Source organism: Jaculus jaculus, chromosome 1, assembly GCF_020740685.1.
Source record: "Jaculus jaculus isolate mJacJac1 chromosome 1, mJacJac1.mat.Y.cur, whole genome shotgun sequence".
In the NCBI taxonomy this organism is placed as follows: domain Eukaryota; kingdom Metazoa; phylum Chordata; class Mammalia; order Rodentia; family Dipodidae; genus Jaculus; species Jaculus jaculus.
Genome location: NC_059102.1, coordinates 140,206,662 through 140,226,268, shown reverse-complemented (window position 1 = coordinate 140,226,268; position 19,607 = coordinate 140,206,662).

Genomic DNA, 19,607 nt, shown 5'->3' with positions numbered 1-19,607 from the left:
TTTTACAACTTCATTCTGTCCTGCAGATTTGCCTGGGAAGGGTTTGGTGGGAAATGCAACCTCTCCCCTAATGCTTTGTTCCTCAAATTAAGGCTGGGTACTGTTGCCATCCCAATCAGCATAAATAAGCTCTGTTCTTGTAGAAGCACGAAATACAAGGGCATGGATGTGGGCATTGCTTTTCTGATAGGTTTAAAGACTGTGGGACAGTGGGAGAAAGTATATGTGTATCAAGCAAACACACTTGGGTGCCTATTTGCCACCTCACACCAGGTTTTGGCACCTTGGACAAGAACTTTATTCTCCTCTCACCTCCATTGTCTTTCTAGGTTAAAAGAAACTTGCTGCAGTGTGAAATGAGCATATAACAATGTACATTGCATGCCTAGCACAATATATGAGGCAATCTATTTGTTTAATAAATGCTAATTTGTGAATAGTTATGTGTATTCATTCATTAGGGAAAAGGTCTCCCAAGGTCTTCTTAGGGTGCCATACAGTGTTAGGCAATGGGAATAAGGAGACTAAGGTGATCAGACATGGTGACATTGTTTTCATAGTGGTTATAGTCTGGTTAGTCCATGTTTTATACGTTCACGTATCAAAAATTGGGGATAAATCACCAAAATGATATAGTTAGCTATAAACACACTGAATATTAAAGTTGTATGGGAACTTGGAGACCAAATAATCTCATTTTAAATTTGAATAAATGGTATAGCAGAGGAGAAGAAAGATCTACTTACAGTCATGTGGAAACACATGGAGCAAATTGGAAGCTCACTAGCAGTTCAGCTCTTTCCACTTTTCAACTCCGAAGAAGCTTGTAATTTCACCAACAGATTAAATGTTTTGCAAAAAGAATGCATCAGTATATATTAGTTTTTATTGGAAAAAAATCAATGTAGAAGGAGCTGTGCTGTTGGGGAGACATTTTAGAGGTTTGTAAAGGAGGGAGTCCCATCCAGGCTTTGATGAGTGATGAGGAGTTTGTGGACATCCTGGATCTGTTGGGAGAAATGTAAGAGAAGAATGCATACTATTTTGGGATTATTCCTTACAACACTAGAATCATTTGTTTTTTAAATAGACTGTTAGTCTCAAGGGTCCTTTTTTCTGGAAGCAGCTCTGCTCAGTGTAGATATTTGGCTAGGGAGATGATAGATTACAAGTAAGTGTGCATCACATGTATGGATTTGCATTTCCTTGACTTTCTGGATTATGAAACATTACCACACAGGAAGATTATACTGCATCTCTGATCTCCTTCTGAGGGCCATGTAAAATAAAATTTGCTCTAGCCCTAACATGAATATCTTATTAAAGAGCCATTAAAATTATTCCTTTTATCTCTAAAATCTGAATTTGAAAGTATTTGCGTCTTTTTCCTATACGATTCCACACAGACTTATGTTTATATTTATGTTTCCAGAAAGCAGTATATGCCAAAAGCTTATTAGTTATTCAGCCTAAACCTACTGGAGGAAGGTAAAAGTCAATATTCAGCATAACTTATAGGCACTAGGGCCTGAGGAGAATCCATCGACTTTAGGGAGGTTCACCTAGAAACATCTGGCTTTTTGAACAAGATTTTCTGCTGACCTCAGGACTTTCTCAGGGCAGAGAACTCCTTCAAGTACAATTAATATTGCACAGGATTTGTGTGATGCCATTGTTATGAGAAACTTAAGTCCAAATTATTTTGGATATGGTATGAGCTCCTGGAGGCTTTTCTCTGCTTGTCAAAGAGGATGAACTCACTTTTGGAAAGCTCTATGTCCAGATAGACTGGGCCAAGATGTTTTGGGCATTTCTAATGCCTCAAGGGTTGGTTTGTAAGGGAAACTCTCCAACTGTAATTGATTCTCGTAACTTCTGTCCACTGAATGATGAAAATAGCATGTTGAAACAGACCTTGGGTGGGCTTCCTAGCTTTCCATCCAGGTGTTGAAAACACTGTTTTATTTCTTGTTTGCTTGTTTGTTTGTTTGTTTTTGAGACAAAATCTCATTCTGGCTCAGGCTGACCCAAAACTCACTCAGGCTTGCTTTGAACTCATAGTGATTCTCCTACCTCAGCATCCCCAGTGTTTGGAAATAAATGTGTGAATCACCACATCCAGGCCTGAAATAAATATTTTGTTAGTACATATTAATTGTATAAAATAAAGGACTTTATTATGACATTTTCACATATACATGCAATGCACATTGAGTATATATACACTTCTATTACTCTTTCTCATCCCTTTTCCCTTTACTTTTAATAATCTTACTTTTACTTTTACTCCTCCAGACTCCACACATAAAAGTAAGCATCTGATTCTGTCATCACTGAACTGGTTTATTTCATTAAACATGATGAACACTTGTTCCATCCACTTTCCAGCAAGTGACATAATTTCATTCTTATTTTTGTCTAAATAAATGTTTAGTTCCATTGTCTGCTAAGTAATTATATTTGTTCTTTTTAATTTTTTAATTATTTGTATGTTCTAGATATTAATCCCTCTGTTGGGTGGATACCTAGTAAACTTTTTCTTCCACTTGTTTGACAATTACTTCATTGTGCTGAATTTTTATTTTGCTGTGCAGGTATCCCTTAGTTTGATACAATCCTATTTTTTTCTAATTTTTACTCTTATTTCCTGACCTACTGGAATCCTGTGGTGGTTTAGTTGGGTCTAGTGACAGGTGAAATCTCTGTTTGGGATTAGATGGGAATTATTTTACATATATCAGAGTTAAGGCAAGAAGTTCAGAACAATTTCTCTTGCTTCCTGTCAACGAGACAATCCAGAGAAGAAATGACAGAGTGTGGTGAGGCTGGGCTTGAGTGCTTGCTCTATCTTTCATACCCAAGCTCTCTCAAAGGTCATTTGGTCTTTTGTATTTGGGGTACCTCAGGTATAAAATAAAGGTATGGATATCTAACTTATAGGTTTTGTCAAGTACATCCTCAAGTACATATTCATATGTGAAACAACTAGCAGGCAAGAAACTTTAAAACGGTCTGGGGAGACTGTTCAGTGGGTAGAGTGCTTGCAACACAAGCATGAGTTCAAATCTCCATCACTCAGCAAAAGTGCTGGGCGTAATGGAATGTGACTTATACTCTAGTAGGCTAACAAAATTAAAAAGCTCTAGGTTCAGTGAAACAACCCATCTCAAAAGAAATAGTGTGTGAGGAAGACACAATATCAATCTCTGCATCCCCCTGCATACACATGTGCACATGCATTCATATACACAACTGCATCCATATACATGCTAACATGCATACATATTCATGAACTCCACACATAAACACATCCATAATAAAGGAGAAGAATCTTCAGGCTGGAGAGATGGCTTAGTGGTAAAGGTGTTGCCTGTGAAGCCTAAGGACCCAAGTTTTATTCCCCAGGGCCCATGTAAGCCAGATGCACATGCATTTAGAGTTTGCCTGCAGTGGCTGGAGCTCCTGGCATGACCATTCTCTCTCTCTCTCTCTCTCTCTCTCTCTCTCTCTCTCTCTCTCTCTCTCTCTCTTTTTCTTCCTTCCTTCCTTCCTTCCTTCCTTCCTTCCTTCCTTCCTTCCTTCTTTCTTTCTTTCTTTCTTTCTTTCTTCCTTTCCTCTTTCTTTCTCTCTTTCTCTCTCTCTGCCTCTTTCTCTATAATAAATAAATTTTAAAAAGAAAAATAATCCTTAAAATGGCAGTGTCTATTTTAAAAACTGAGTTTTAAAGTAAAAAGTGGATAGCTAAGATTCAGAAAGATGTCCATTGCAATGAAGCAATGGAATTCTAAATTTGTCCCCAGGTTTTCTTGACTTTTCATATGGTCAGGATTCCTAGTAGTGGTCACCTCAGCCCAGCGTCCCCAAGCCAGTCTGGCAGTGATTAAAGTCTAAAGCAGAACAGGACTTTTTCATTTATAGTTAGAAAGAACTATAATCACTGTATGGACTTGAGTCCTGATAGAAGGCAGGGCAAATCTTTCCATGATAATTAGACATATTTACATGTGAGAGTTAAATATCTACTATAAAGATAGTTATTGGGGAACTAAGAATGAAAAAGTGGGCTGGAGAGATGGCTTAGCAGTTAAAGCATTTGCCTGTGAAGCCTAAGGACCTAGGCTCAATTCCACAGTACCCACAAAAACCAGATGTACAAAGTGGCCCATGTATCTGGAGTTTGCTTGCAGCAGTTGGAGGCCCTATCATGCCTTTTCTTTCTATCTTTCTCCTGTTTCTCTCTGATTGTAAATAAATAAATACATACAAATAATTTAAAAATGAAAAAAATTAGACAACTAATGACCCTATTGTCTAATGTGTCCACATCCAAGTAGAGACAAAAGTATCATGTTGGGCTGGAGAGATGGCTTAGCGGTTAAGCGCTTGCCTGTGAAGCCTAAGGACCCTGGTTCAAGGCTCCATTCCCCAGGATCCACATTAGCCAGATGCACAAGGGGGCACAAGTGTCTGGAGTTCATTTGCAATGGCTGGAGGCCCTGGTGTGCCCATTCTCCCTCTCTCTCTATCTACCTCTTTCTCTCTCTGTCTGTCACTCTCAAATAAATAAATTAAATAAATAAAAGTATCATGCCAGTGGTCCCTACCAGTGGTACAATATCTCTGAAACATTTCCTTTTCTTCTTCCCTTTTCTGGTTTAAGCATATTGAATGAGATGAGTAAATAAAATATAATTAGAAAAACTCTATGTCAGATATGGTGGCATATGCCTATAATCCATAGCACTTGGGACATTATTTCAAGTTATGACATCATTACAAAGGATACTAGAATTATAGCAAGTTCAAATTAAGGCAAATGATTTTACGTATTTTGACATATTGTTTAAAAATAATCCTTTGGGGCTGGAGGGATGAATTAGCGGTTAAGGCATTTGCCTGAAAAGCCAAAGGACCCAGGTTCAATTCCCCAGGACCCACGTTAGCCAGAAGCACAAGAGGGCTCACGTGTCTTAAGTTCATCTGCAATGGCTGGAGGCCCTGGCATGCTCATTTTCTCTCTCTCTCTCTCTCTCTTTCTCTGTCAAATAAAAAATTCTTTGAACAGGAACAGTTGCACTTATAAATGAATTGCAATTTATTGTTAAAAGAATTTCAAAACAGAGTTCAAGTTTTCTGGGATATAATTGATATTTTGGTATATATTCAACTCATTTTTAATTCAGTGGAAATATATTACCTATTGATTTTCAAATGGAATATATAAAGCTGCAGTGCTACACCCTATTTAAATAAATTTTTCATCATGCCTATTTTCTGGACTTTTAGAGATCCTATTTTTCCAGAGATAAATATGCCTCACTTAAAATAGGTGACATAACTGCACTAGGCAAAGAACTTTCTGGAAGGGATTCAGGACAGGAAACAATCCCAAAACCTGAAAAATTGTATTAAATGAAATTATGAAGCTTCAATAAAGTAAACTTGACATAATGAAGACAGTCTACAGAATGGAAGAAATATCTTTTCCAACTACATATCAGATAGTAAGTTAACATGTATATTTTACCTATTTATGTCTCTATCATCTATCTATAAAACTGAGAAATGAAACAAGTTACAAACATAACCCTTCCAATCACTAATAGAACTGAGCAGATAGCTCTGAAAAGATGAAACACAAATAGCCAATAAATATTTGGAAACAAATTGACATTTGGGGAATATTAACTAAACATTGCTTGTATTCTCTTGTCATAATGATTATCATCAAGAAAATGAAGGACAGGGCTGGGGATATGGCTTGGCAGTTAAGGTGTTTTCTTATAAAACCTAATGACCTGGGTTCAGTTCCTCAGTGCCCAGGTAAAGCTGAATGTACAATGTGGTCCATGCATCTGGAGTTTGTTTGCAGTGGCTAGAGACCCTGACACACCCATTCTCTCTCTGTCACTGCTTTCAAAGAAATAAAAATATTAAAAGTGAAATAAAACAAACAACACCAAATAGGACCCATGCTTAAGTGGTATTTCTATATTAATGTGTATCTCAAGGCAGTTCTTCCTGAAATGTGGCCCATAGGAGCTAAAAGGTTGGTCTACCCTGTGATACAATGTATAAGTACACTAAAGGACAGAAAACAGATTGCTCCAGAAACTATGAAAATAAAGATATGTATGGAAGTTTTTCAAAAGAGTAAAATTGAAACCACAAGATGACAGAGCTATACCACTCTTGGGAATATAACCAAAGAACTCTAAGTCATACCACAGAAATATATACACATTCATGATATTTTTTCTGTCTCTCCATAATAGCTAAGAAATGGATCTAGCATAGTTCTAAACCCACAGATGAATAATGAAAATGTGGTATATATACATGAGGGAATAAAAAATGAAATCATGACATTTGCTGGAAAATGGATGCAAATGGAAATCATTATGCTAAGTGAAATAAACCGGAATAAAAAGACAAATATTTCATGCTTCTTCTCAAATGGATGTACATTTTAATTTGTGCATATTGTACATATATGTGCATATGTGTGTGTAGGTCCTGAAAACAGAAATGGGATCATGAGAAGAAAGAAGAAATCTTTAGGATGGTAGGTGGGAGTATTAAAACAAGTGTAGCAGGCAGCTTTAGGTTCACTGAGATGAACTTCCAGACCAAGCACAGTTATGGAGGAAGGGATTTATTTGAAGCTTACAGATCCAGGGGAAGTTCCATAGTGGCATAAGAAGCTGGCCTGCTTTCACAGATCCAAGCAGAGAGAGAGAAGCACAAGCCAAAAGTCAAAAGCCACATAGCACACTTAAAGAACTCCAGCTAGGCACACTTTGTATATCTTTAGATTGAAATTTCAAACCCACCACCACACCTTAAGTTCCACCTAGTGACACTGCCTCCAGCCAGATGGCTGCAGATGAAAACTACAAATGAATAAAGCATTGAATATATTGGTGCCCATTTATTCAAACTATCACATTCTTCCTCTGGCCCCCAATAGATTTTAAATCATCACACATTTTTTTTTTTTTTACCATTTGAAAGATTAGTTTATTAAAGACAGTTATATTATCAATGCTTCAATAATTAAATCATGTGAAATTTTAGAATATAGTGATGATTTTTACAGTTAACAGCTTTGCAACTAGAAAGCTTCATAAGTGATGACACAATAGATATTAATATCACATTTCCTATCAAATATGGAATTATTAATTTAATGGGAAATGAATAAAAATTATAATTTGTAAACAATCCACCTTTGCTGACTGAAACAGTTGCAACTTTTTGCAGTTTTACTCTTTGACTCTTTTATATGGCTGGTACTATGCTTAGTTTTTATCTTTCCTTGTCATCATAGTCTCTGAATATTAAACCTGTATATTCTCAGTTTATTTTATTTCTTGTCAATGCACTGCTCATATGCCCAAGATTTCAAGCAGCCATAACCTTCTTTTTTGGGGAATGGAGTTCTGTGTTCTTCTCCAGTGATTTGTGTGTTCATGGTTGACAATCTTCCTACTATTTGCAAATCACTTAATTCCAGAAATGAAATGTAAAACAAAAGCTTAGTTATGGGCATAGGGAAACAATTCTCATCTCTGGACAGCTCACTTGAAGTTGTTTTCAGTTTCTCTCAGATGTTAATACTTGAGTGGCCATCTACTGTGCACTGAAACTGGATTTATGCTTAAAATGAGAATGTTCCAGGCCAGAGAATTTTAAGAATTATGGAACTTTAGAATTGGTAATAATCTTGAACAGCAAACTTACACATAACTTTTACTATGTATGTAGCAGGTATTTTGAGTTCCTGAAGCCAACTTGAAATAAACAGAGGAACCTTCATGCATGCTAATGAAGCATGTATATTCTCCCTTATTGTGAAAATACAGATTTCTAGTAAATTTTTAATATTGAGAATCTAGTGACAGTCTGGTTTTGTATAGCTTTAATTATAGTCTCATTTTTTTAATTTAATTTATTAGTTTTCTTTTCAGTAAATACAGGCAGTTTGGTACTCAGTGGTACTAGACCTTTAGCTGGAGCTGGGAAACAAGTCAGAACCATACCCAAACACAAGCCCACTCTACAATATCAAGCTACCATCAATCACGGGGTATAAGAGGGCCTCCACCTATCAAACTGTCTATCAAAAAAGTAAGTGTTATCTCAATTTTCCGGGTGCTAACTTACTCTCCGTTGGAGAATCTGCTTCTCTTTTCCAGATAGATGCAGATCCTAAGAAGAGAGCTGCCCCAACATACCTCAAAAAGGGCCCAACTGAAACTAAGGACAACTGGCGAAATAAGCAAGGGTGATGTTTTCCTGTGAACCGGATACCAGCACAAAGGGGAAGGAGATCAACGCAGAGAAAAATCAACTCCTACCAAATCAGAGAGCCAGAGCCTCAGAGGCCCCCAACACCTCAGCACTGAAGCAGACCAAAAATGAACCCAACATGGCTCAGGGAAATCTTGCGGAAGAGGGGGCGGAAAGAATGTCAGAGTTACATGTTGGGTCATGACTTGCAGAGACATTTATCATACTAATAACTGGGGGCTAACTCCACAGTGCACGACCCATTTTCATTAACAAGGAGGGTCTAATTGGAGGGGGTAGATCACAGATGAGCCTAAATAATGGTACCAAACTGCCTGTATTTACTGAAAAGAAAACTAATAAATTAAATTCATCACACATTTTTTAAATTGTATGCAGTCCCATTTCAAAGGTACCCACAGTCTTAACAAACTTGAGATTGTGAGTTAAATACCAACATATAAAGGCACGGAGTAAACATTTTCAACTGGTATAAGGCATAGCAGAGAGACTAAAACAATGCAAACTCAACCACCATCAAACAAACATCAAGCTTCTGCAGTTCAAGTTCAATATAACCAGAGACTGACAGTCTTCAGATTTTCTAATTCTGCCTCTCCAGCTGGGCAGAGTAGTCACAGAACACTTCCATCCCAGGCCAACAGTGTGCCCTAAGGTAGTCCTTGCATACTTCTGGTACATCTAAAACATCTTCAGGTCTTTATGCAAACCATGGTCAATCTTCCAAAGGCTCTTTCAGCCTATCAGTGTATCAGGCCCTGCCTCATGCCACATCTCAACAGTGGCTCCTGGAACCATGTGTAATTCATGACCACTCCTCTCATTTTTTATGCTTCTGAAACAAATACCAGGTGTGCAGACACAGTCCTATTTTTAATTCAGGGATTAAATAAATCATCACCTTGAAAAGCAGGTTGCTTTTCCAGTCAACTCCTTCCAAAAGAGTTTGCATTTTTTTTAAGAGTTTGCATTTTTATGATAGTCTTTCGTCAGGCATCCTCTCTATTGTTTTAATGTAAAGCAGTTGGGCTATCTTAACGATAGCAACTTCAGTAACTTACAGCCAGTCTCAGTGCCTATAATTTTAACTTGTTTGAGGTTTTCCAACTTAAAATCCTAAATCTCTCAGTCCATTAACTTTAGCTAAGCACATCAGTCCATTGCAAATTTAACCTTGATCAAACTCTCAGGGCCTGGGCAGCAGGATGCAGGCAGTCCTTACTCCAGTAGCCCACTTTCAACAAAGTCCTCTTCAGTCTTCCCTTACCCTTAGAAAGTTCATAAAACAAGTCTCAAAGTTCAATACTGTCTGCACTTAGGATTCTCAGACTCTCATCAGCATAGTCCATAAGGAACTTGGCTTACCATTCCAGAAGGCATCTTCAGTTGCAATCACCAAGTCCATATCCATTCCTCCAAAATAAATGTTTCAAAAGGCCAACATGCCTTCCCAGGTCCAAGCAGAGAGAGTAAAGTATGAGCCAAAAGTCAAAAGCCAAACTGCATGGCACACATCAGGAACTCCAGCTAGGCACACTTTGTATATCTTTAGATTGAAATTTCAAACCAAACACCACACCTTAAGATCCACCCAGTGACACTGCCTTCAGCCAGATGGCTGCAGATGCAAACTACAAACTAATAAAAACATTGAATATATTGGGGGCCATTTATTCAAACTATCACAATAGGGTAATAGAATACATGGGACATGAAAGCAGAGGGGATATACTGGGGAGGGAGGAAGATCACTAGCAAGAGGAAGACATTTATTTAGAAGCTGGTCATAGCAGTGAACACTTGAACTCACAGTTCTGAGGAGGCAGAGGCAGAAGAATGTTGAAGTATGATAGACAGCTAGCTAGCTAGTGCAGTTGAGTCTGAGGTTGACTGAGAGATTCTAATGCTAAACACAAGGTGGAGAGCCTCTGAGGAAGATACCCCAGCATCTACTTCTGACCTCTATATGTTTGTGTGCACATATACACACAAAAACACATAAACATACAGAAATAAAAAAATCAATAAATGACAAATATACACAAAGAACTTAGCATAGGTTAAGTACTAAATATACAAAATAAAATTGCTAATAAATTATTCATGTATTAATAGATATTGCTAGATTCATTGTAGCTTTTAGTAAAATTGAGCCTACCTTAAAATGTTTATCCATGGATCTAAGACCACTCATTTGTATAAATCCAATCAAATCAGAACAGAATCATTAATCGATTTTCTTATATTTTCCCTAACTGGCTCGCCAACCCCAATTGGGTTGCAAAAGTCCTCTTCCCACTTTCTTCTGCTAGAAAGACTAGTAGTTTTCTCTATGTAGTCAGAGTTCCTAGTAAAATTTCTGAGTTTAAATCCAAGGTCTGCTACTTACTAGATGTGTGATTATGGGTCAGTTACATTTTTGTCTTAGTTTGTTTCTCTGTAGAGTGGCAATGACAACATTCGCCTTTGCTTTTTTTTTTCTTAGGTAGGATCTCACTCTAGCTCAGGCTGACCTGGAACTCACTATGCAGTCTCAGGGTGGCCTTGAGCTCATGGCGATCTTCATACCTCTGCCTCCCGAGTGCTGGGATTAAAGGTGTGTGCCACCATGCCTGACTCACCTATCATTTACTTCAAATACTAACTGGATAAAAATGTACAATTTGCCATGTCATTCAAGCAATCACCACCATATGAAGGTACAACATTGCTACCATGTTTTTCTACACATTTTTTAAAAGTTTCATCTGCAAGTCCCCAAGAACGGAAATGCACATGAGTAAGAACACACACATGCACGCATGCACACACACACAAACACACACACACAGACACACAAGAAGGAAAAATAACCTGAAGTGCTGTATTTCCACTCACCATGAAGGCCTTTTTTTATAGTGTTATGCACAGAGTAGTTAATCTTTTCATTGTTTTAATATATTCTTTCATATTTTTATCATCTTAATTGCATTAAAATGGCAGACCTCTCATCCCTCAACCCACACCCAATAATCCTCCAAGGGAGAATTTGAGTATCCACTTCTGGAAGAACTGGGAAAGTAATTCATTTATTATTAAAACTAAATATATTCCACTGAAAATATTGGAGAAAATTTTCAGCCTGAGACCCTTGATGACAGGCTGAATACATGGGATATGTGGTAATTTTTTAGTACAGGAATCACACTCTAAAATAAGATTTGTAATGATAATAATACATTGTAGTAATATTCCATATAGAGTAAAATGTAGAATATATATTACTATCATAGACTGAATTTTTGTGTCATCCTAAAAAATCAGATGCTAAGATTGCTTCCCAGTGTTAAGTGTTTGCAAGTGAAGTTTGGAGAGGAAAACATAATTAGGTGAGGTTATGAACATGGGCCTACACAGTCTTGACCCCACAGTGATTGGCAATAAGCCCACTGAAAAGACACCCTCAGCGGAATGGGGGGGGGGAGGGAGAGAATATGTAATAGTATAATCTGATGGGAATATTATAGTTCTTAATAAAAATTTTAAAAAAATGAAAAAAAAAACAAGGAGACATGTGATGTGTGTCTTTCTCTACCATGTCATGATACAGCCAGGGGATAGTTGTTTGCACATAAGAAGATGATTCTTTACAATGTTGTGTTCTAGATTCACCCTGCCTGATGCTGAATCTGCTGGTACTTTGAACTTAGACTTTACAGTTCCCAGGACTATGGGAAATGAATACTCCACTTCATTTATGATATTCTCTTACAGCAGACCAAACTAAGACAATTTCACTAAGCCTTATAAAATAATTATATATTATTAGAATCTCCTTTGTTATTATCCTTGATTATGAAGAAAACTCTACCAAGTTTTATATCTGAGAATCTTACCTGTATATTCCATAGCAGAAGGATTAGAGGCAGCTGTAATTAATATCACCTTGGTAAGGAGCTAAATTTAACATTCACATTTAGTTTTCACAATAGGATGGAGAATGAACTTTACTTTTGTATCCCACCCTCTATCTACCTTCTCTGTCTTCCTTTTAGATAAAACTGGCCTGGGCCTTTAAGCTTCCACTTGCATAGAATCTAACAGGATATAGTAAACTTAAGGCCCATCTGCATTAGGTTATAGAATTTTAATTTTCCTGAAGTCATAAAGTCTTTATAAACTTTTATAATTAAATTACAGATATCAAGCAAATAATTTCTACATGTTTTAAGGCACATTATTTCAAGGTTAGAAAATTGATTTGTGAATATGAACTAAATTTAGGTTCTGTGACAAAAATTAGTGTGAGATGGATTGTTATGTCCTGAGGCTAAGAGAATTTCAGAATTTTTATCCTGTGAGAATCACATTAAATTTGTCTTTAAAGCTTAATTGTACAAATCTTTTGAATAAGCAGCAGCTATAATTACTCATACTCACCCGTGGTGGTGGCAATAAGCCATTTGAGAACAGTGTATGGAGTCTGTATGAATCTCTGCACTAGACATTGAATGATTTGAGATCATTTGATACATTATAAGACTGAAGAAGAGAAATTCACATATCCCATTTGTTAATAATCCCACAGTTATTGATTATACTTAGTCCATTTTCTGTTATTTACAGAATATCTGACATTGGGTAAATTACAAAGAAAAGACTTTGAAAAGAAGTCATCATTATAAGACCAGAAAAGAAGTCACTGTTGTAAGAACAGTTAGTCCAAGATTAGGTGGCCACCTCTGGAAAGGATCTTGTATAGAATAGTGGAAGAGTATATGGTCACAGATCAAGGAGTGTAAGCACAAAGGAAAGATTTGCTTTATAATGATGCATTCTCAATTAATATTTTCATGCTTTTAGCATGAACACAGTTCTCTTAAAGGGTCACTCATGCCTCTAGGAAAGCTATTCAGCACTTAAAGCCAGAGTGAGCCAAAGCCATCATGACACCTTTCAACATGAGTTCCAGAGGGGACCATCCATATTCAAAATAGCAAATATTATTCAATATCTGATCCAGTATCAAGTTGTGGGATATGGAGATAGACTAGACAATGCCCTCATATTGAGAGGGGTCCTAACATGTACCTAGTTTGTAATGATGGAATTGTTCCAGAGAGTGATTTGTTTACTTAAGGTTTCAGAGCTAGTTCGTAGCAAACTGGATTTGTAGCAAAATCTCCTAATATTGATTTCAGCATCTTGTTGGGCCAGTGTTCTATTACTACATGGTAATGGCAACTTCCATTGTGATAAAGCAATATTAAAAATGACATGTTTTAGGACTTGGGAGAATACAGACTGGGTAAAGGCACTTGCTTGTAGAGCCTGTCTGCCCAGGTTCAATTGCCCTGTACCAATGTAAAGCTAGATGCACAAAGTGGCACATGTGTCTGGAGTTCATTTGTAATAGTTTGAGGCCCTGGTATGCCCATACTCACTCTCTCTTTCTCAGAAATAAATATTTTAAATAGGCTATTTCATTAAAAAAAATCACAATCCAGGTAGAGGGATGGATTAGAGGTTAAGGCATTTGTCTGCAAAGCCAAAGGATCCTGGTTCAATTTCCCAGGACCAGGACCCACATTAGCCAGATGTACAGGGGGTTCATACGTCTGGAGTTCATTTCAGTGGCTGGAGGCCCTGGCACTCTCTCTCTCTCTCTTTCTCTCTCTCTCCTTCTTTCTCTGTTAGTTATAATATTTCTATCCTACCTCTTTTTTTTTTTTTTTTTTTTTTTTTGGTTTTTCGAGGTAGGGTCTCACTCTGGTCCAGGCTGACCTGGAATTCACTCTGTCATCTCAGGGTGGCCTTGAACTCACGGTGATCCTCCTACCTCTGCCTCCCGAGTGCTGGGATTAAAGGCGTGCGCCACCACGCCCGGCCTATCCTACCTCTTGCTCTTGGTTCTCCTATATATGCACTCAAAGCATGTTATTATTTAAGGTCTTTGGACTTCACAAGGGGAGTTATTCCTATCTGTGAACTAACTGTGGCGGAGCAACAGATCTACTCTCAATTAGGGAGAGAATTGGAACTTTTAACTCCTTGTCTTCCACATCCCACACTGGACTTTACTAGAATATTGCCGAGGCAAAGAGTATCACAGGAAGAAACTATAGAATTCAGCTGGGAACTATCCAAATTTTCTCATTATTAGATCCAACTTCAAGGAGACCCAGACAGTAAGGGTATGACATAATTCTTGTTTGTCTGCCAAAATAGAAAGGATGAGGAAAAAAGTTTTATTTGGACAAAGATAGTTTGAAGAATCATTTTTTAAGTTAATGAAATGGAATTCTGAGACAAAGATTGTTGGAGTGTAAAATAGGAATGTCTAGCTCTACAGATAAGGGGTACATGACAATGAAAGAATTAATCCTATGCATTTTTGGAGGGATAGACAAAATTCAGTGTCTACTCCAATATCACTTACATTTTAAGTACATTTTGAGAGAAAGGGGTTGGACTAAGAAGGAAGCACAGATGTAACATGTTGAAACTGGTTTAAAATATTTATATGTGATAATTGAAGATTTAAGACAGTTTATAATTCCAGGACTTATGATGACTGCTTATATTGATAAGAGTGGAGACTTGTGTAGTTGAATGTCATATTAAGGGCAATGCATTCCCTCTGCGAGGTGTCCATAGGTCCAGAAGCTTCTTTTGCTGACTAATGTCAATGAGCTCATTGATATTTCCCAGAACCCTTTGCACTTAGCTGGACCATATTACCATTCCATACCAACAGTATGTGACAAAAAGTAATTTGATCATTTCTGAAGGAGGTAGTTAAATATCAAATGTGCCTACTCTGACCCTTCAACTCCTTCTCTTATCCCCATAGCTGGATAGGGAGGAAATCAGAGTTAGAAGGAAGGATAGGAAGGATGAAGATACTTGGAGACTTGGAGAGAGAGTCATCCAAAAGAGCTCCTTGCCCTGTCAAAGTCTGAGTAAGTGAAAAGTAAACTTTGTGATATGACAAATGTTTAATTGTTTGTGAAAAGAAACTTCATTCATGAAACTCAGGTCTCCTATATATTTTCAAATTACATTAAGATTTATATTTTTCACTTTATAAAACCACAAAGCCACATCATACTCCTTTGTTCACTTGTTTCTTTAAGTTTATAAAATGTGGAACAAATTGGAATGCTGAACACAAAAACAAAAATGACTAATAAAATTTGAAGAAAAATGGTCAAACTTGGAACAGATCTTTCTCAATGAACTCATCCAATCACAGAAAGATAATCACTGAATAGTCTCTCTCATCTGTGGCTGCTAACCTGAATCTGCCTGAGATGCTGACATACCTAATAAGCATCTTGAGGACTATAGGGAGGGTAGGGTGTGAGGAGAGGGTAAGAGTAGGGGGTGGGACACAAAACTGGACCCAAATGGCAATGCCACCATAAAATTCTATATCCTAAAAGACAGACTAAATGGTTGAACCTTCATCAGGTCCTTAGAGGGAATACCTCAACCACAGGGCCCTGGAGAGGTTATGAGGAAAACTAACATTAATCTTCTGTTTCTCTCTCTCTCTCTCTCTCAATCTTTCTCACTCTCTTCTCTCTTTCTCTTCTATATTACCCATCTTTTTGTTCCTTATTTTCCTTAGCACTGACCTGTAACTCCCAGTACCAGCATGCAGTTAATATCCACAATGAGCTGTTGACCAGAGTGACCTACATGGTTTGCAAAAGAAGACAGATTTCTGTCAGAGTACTTGATGACCCACGAAAGATTAGTAGTAAAACCCTACTGCTGAAGACACCATATGTTGAACATGGAGTGATCTGGCTGGAATTTGGAAGACAGTCAGTCCCCAGATAGTTAGTTCGTCTAGGGCCAGAAAGTGCTACATGAGTGAGTGGGGAGAAATGACCAACATCTGTCCAAGCAAGTCATGGTCTAATTTACTCTGCAGCAAACAACCTGATGTGATGCTCACATTAGTACAATAGTGCCACACAGCCATGGCAGGGAACCAACTGCTCTTGATTTGGCTAACAGATATGCTCAGTGGAATAAAACCCATAACTCTTTCAGGGAAACAAGTAAGAACCTTATCCACAAAATGAGCCCACTCTCCATTATCAAGCTCCCACCAATAGTGGGCTACAAGAGGGCCTACACCTATTAAATTCTCTCTAAAATAATAATGGCTATCCCAGTTACCTGGTGTTGACTTCACTGTCCATTGGAGAATATGCTTTTCTTTTTCAGATAGATGTGGATCCTGAGGAGAGAATCAGCTGATTGCACCTCACCATGGCCCTAGCTAAAACCATAGAGTAATTGGGGAAATGAGCAAGAGTGTTGCTTTCCTGATGCACCTAGTACCAGCACAATGGTGAAGGAGATAGACACATAGAACACACAACTACTATATTCTTAGGGAGACAATTAAGCAACCAAAAGGCCCTTGATAACTCATGTTCACTATGTCTCAAGATTAAGTAACAGGCATCAGACAAAGCTCTGCTGATGAACCCCTATGTGGCTAAAACCAAGTTTCTGCACCCATCCCATTTCAGCCCTTCTACCAATAGGTTTGGCCCTCCACCATTGCCACTGAACACTCTTCTGGAGTCTAGATAACCTTGGTCGGTATCTAGTACTCAGGGGCTTTCCGGGTGCTCCCCATTTTATATAATTACCCTAGTTTGTGATTTTGTGCTATCTTATAACTTGATAAATTTCTAAAACTGAGACCAATTTTTTTTATTTTCCTGATCACCTGGGCTTTATGTAATCACTCTAGTTTGTGATTTTTAAGATAATTTGTATTGATTTTTATTCAGAGTATAAAAGATATACATTTCACAGAGAATATTTAGAAGCATAAACATAGGGCTAGGGAGATGGCTTAGGAGTTAGTCTGTTTGCCTATAAAACCTAAGGTTCTAGGTTTGATTCCCCAGGACCCACATAAGCCAGATGCACAATGTGATACATACATATGGTGTTTGTTTCCAGTGGCTGGAGGCTCTGATGCACCCATTTTCTCTCTCTATCTGCCTCTCTCTCTAAATACATGAATAAATAAAATATTTTAAAAAGGAAAAAAAAAATTCATGCTACTATGGCATGTGGACTGTTACGCCAGCTTGTGATAGATACCACAGGAACACTAATGGTGTAATTTTCTGGCACCTTTTGTTGCAATATTTTTCAGATAACATCCATTCACCATAGGCTAAAGGAAGAGAAAGTTCTACTGATTTCTTCTTATTCACTTCCTTTTCCAGTGAGTGGTTGGGAAATAGACATGGAACTCAATTATCAAGCTTTCCAGAGGCTCTAAAAAGGTTTTCTTGTTTGAAGTGAGGAAGATTAAACTTGTTCTCTTTTTGGTTAAAGATGGAGAGTAGGAGAGAAAGATTAATGTGATAAAGGATTTTAAGGTGGTTTGTTTAATAAAATTACTATATACTTTTCAGTGAAGATGCCAAAATGCTAAATATAGTTCTTCAGAGACCTGTGACTGACAACAAGATGAAAGAGGGAAAAGGAGACCCAAGGCTACTGTGGTAGGCAGGAGAAGACAGTGAACTATTCCCTAAAACTTGAGTCTTAATCTTAAATTTTTTTGTGTATCATATACTGTGTTTCTGCAGATCTCTGTGAATGTTGCAATCAAGTTTGCATTGTTGGTAGAAATCACACAACCAAGAGCAGCTTTTAGGAATAAAGGGTTTATTTTGGCTTACAGACTGAAGGGGAAGCTCCATGATGGCAGGGGAAAAGAATACCGTGAGCAAAGGGCAGACATCACCCTGTAGCCAACATAAGGTGGACAATAGCAATAAGAGAGTGTGCCAAACACTGGTATGGAGAGACTGGCTATAACACCCCTAAGCCCTGCTCTAACAATACACTGCCTCCTCCGGGAGGCTTTAATTCCCAAATCTCCATCAGCTGGGAAACTAACAGTCAGAGCATATAAGTTTATGAGGGACACCTGAATCAAACCACCGCAGTGCACATAGAAGTCTTGTGTAGGTGCGGCTTGCAAACAGGTGAAGAGGAAGTGGAGTAGGACAGAACAACATGAGTGGAAGGATAAGGTGGTCAGAGAAATTGAGGGAGACCTGGGAGCAGGGGTGAAATTCAAGAGCTGGTAAGGAATATAACTAAAGTAGGGAAACACCATATCTTTGCAATTGTCAAAAATATGCCAGGCATGACAGCACCTAGTGCCCCTGACTATAAGAATATTAAGAAAGCTATCACAAAAGAAAAAAAGGTTTTATGTAACAGATTTAGTTTGGGATCCTTATTTTGTTCTTACAAGTTTCTTTTCATTAGGCAGTTTATCTCATGTCTTTGAGTTTCAGAAGAATCTTACACACACATTGTGGTTTAATTTCTTAACACAACCTTTATATTTTCAGCTTTCATATATACCCTTGTATGAGATTCAAAAGAAGTATATTTTATGTTTACTATGCTACATTCAGACATTTGCACAAGTTGCTTCATTGTCATTGTCCTAAAGTTATATGGAGGAACAAGTGAGAAACACCTTGTAAATTCTATCCAAATGCAGAGAGCGGCTATGATTATCAATACAGTAATTCTTGTATCAGTTCAATACAATGATATCTGTTTTTTGCTTTGCCCATAACAGTCATCCTTCACTATTATTTACATGAAGTGTGACAAAGTCAACATTAGTTCCCAGAAAATTCAGGATCATTTTCACTTGACATGGTATTTAGACTGGCTTTGGAACCTCAGGAACTGAGAAACACCATTGTTGGGAACTGTGAGGATGCCCTGAAACCCACACAGACTTGCCCTTTCTGTGCTGTCAGCCACCCACCCACAATCCCATCTGGATGAGGCTTTGGTCAGTGTGGGAGAAGAACAAGGAATCTGTCCAGCTGAGTCATGATCCACAACTAGATGTGGTATAAAGACAACTATGGCCCCTTTATCTGTGGTCTGATCTATGACATGGAGGGACTGAAAGAAGTGGAATCCTAGTTTCATTTCTCTTGGCAGTCTTGTGGCTTTGGAAGAAAAGAGCCTAGGCTTCTGGGTAGTTATGGAAGAATAAAGCATACATTCAAGGAGGCCGGCTGGCTTCACTTTACTTCTACTCTTTCCCCCTGAAATGTTCTCTAGCTAAACCAAATCCCAGTATTCCCTGAAGGTCTAGTGTACCCAAAGCCAAGAACAACTCCCACCTCCCTGCCGCCACTTACTGTCCCCAAAGGCCTATCTAGCAGATCTGCTCAGGAAGCTTAAAAATAGTTGAGTGTGTGGTGACAAGTCATGTGGATTTCCTTTGT